Source organism: Capsicum annuum, chromosome 1 (genome assembly GCF_002878395.1).
Source record: "Capsicum annuum cultivar UCD-10X-F1 chromosome 1, UCD10Xv1.1, whole genome shotgun sequence".
Classification (NCBI taxonomy): domain Eukaryota; kingdom Viridiplantae; phylum Streptophyta; class Magnoliopsida; order Solanales; family Solanaceae; genus Capsicum; species Capsicum annuum.
In genome coordinates, this window is record NC_061111.1 from 219,941,908 (window position 1) to 219,943,775 (window position 1,868).

Sequence of the window (1,868 nt, forward strand, 5' to 3'; positions counted from 1 at the left end):
GACTTTGGTCATAAGAGAAATTAATGTTAGTCTAGAAATGTGTTTTGTTTTCTAAAAGAAGAAATACTACTTACTAGTATTTATTATCCCATTTGTTGTTCCATTATTATGACCCATTAATTTACCTTACCTTCGGACTTGGGAGATACTTTTTCCGTTTATTCTTACTTGTCTGTATTTTTGTTTTGAGATGTTGGATAATATTCATCTAATTTATAAGATAAAATAGATAATTTACTTATTTGTATTCATGTTACTGTTCGCATTAAATATAATTTATTATCTAATGCATCTTTCAGAGAATTAAATTTATTAGTATATTCGAAGGGTAATATGATAAAATTACCCTTATCACTTACTGTTTCTTAATCTTTAAAAAAGTGGATAAATAAAGATGGACGAATGGAGTATAGACAATATATCACATACACTCCCTCCATTTCTCTTTACTAATTGGACCTAATTTAAAAATAGTTATTTTAATTTACTTGTCCAATTTATAAAATTAAGAGAATTTTTTAGAGTATATTTTAGTCAAATTTAGAGACTCAAAGCATCAATAATAAGATTAATTAAGTAAAATACACTTCTAATTGAAATTTTTCTAAGAAGTATTCAAGTCAATAAAAGTCAAATAAAATAAAATGAAGATACGAGAAGAAGTAGAGAAAGAATGTCAATTTCAATTTTTTGGACATAACTTTTAACGATTAAAATCACAGGAAAAGTAGGGCTGAGCTTTGAAATTTTTAGACATGATTACGCATATCTTTCAATTAAGATCGCTTTAATTGAATTAGATTATGACACTCAAATGATAGCATAAGAATTAATTATTATATGTGTTAATCTTCAATTTTATTACTTTCAGATATTTCTTTTGTTCAGTTGTCATATTATTTTGGTATTGCTTCTGCTCATCTACATTATTATCGACAAATATATTTAAATCGAAGACCTATTATAAAAAAAATATCTCTAATTTTAAAAGACAAAAATAAGACAAAGTACACATCATTCTCTCTTCCACCATCACCCCTAATGGAATAAAACGGTTATGCTAATGTTATAGTAACCCCCAATAAAAATAAAAAAACACTATGTCACTCCAACAACCTCTTTCTCAAGTGATGTTGATGTATAAATCTTCCAGGGACAAGAGATGGCAACCTTTTTCCTGTGGTCCTTTCGAGTTTGCATTTTTAGCAAATTGGACCACTATGTTAACCCAACGTACGACAGTATCTCACCATCTCTCTGGACAAAAAGAAACTTAACACAAAATATGATTTTTGAATATTTGAATTCTAGTCTCTTACAAAAAGAGAAAGAAAGAAAGAAGCCTTCACATGTATATTACAAGGACTGTTGACACGATCATGAAGGTTTAGGTGAATTACTTAATTGCCATTTTAGGCTCAAACTTTTAAATCGATTAGTTACTATTAATTTAAAAGTTTAGACTAATGGCATGTTTGATCAAACTTATTTTTCATCAAAGGTGTTTATCATTATCTCAAGAATATTTATTTTAAAAAATTGTGATGTTTGATCAAACTTATGAAAGAAAATAAATACTTCTGAAGAGTAGAATAATAGCATGTTTGGAATTGCTTATTTCCCAAAATAAGCACTTATTTTGAAGAAAAAATTTTTTTTTTTAAAAGAGGGTGGTTGGTAAACTTTCAAAAATGCTTTTAAAAATAAGCAGAAGCAGTTTTTCTGCTTCTGGGAAGAAGCAGAAAATTTCTGTTTCTCAAAAACGCAGAAGCAGAAGCAGAAAATTATTTTTTTATGACAGAATTATCCCTATCACATAAATATATATATATATATATATATATATATATATATATATATATATATAT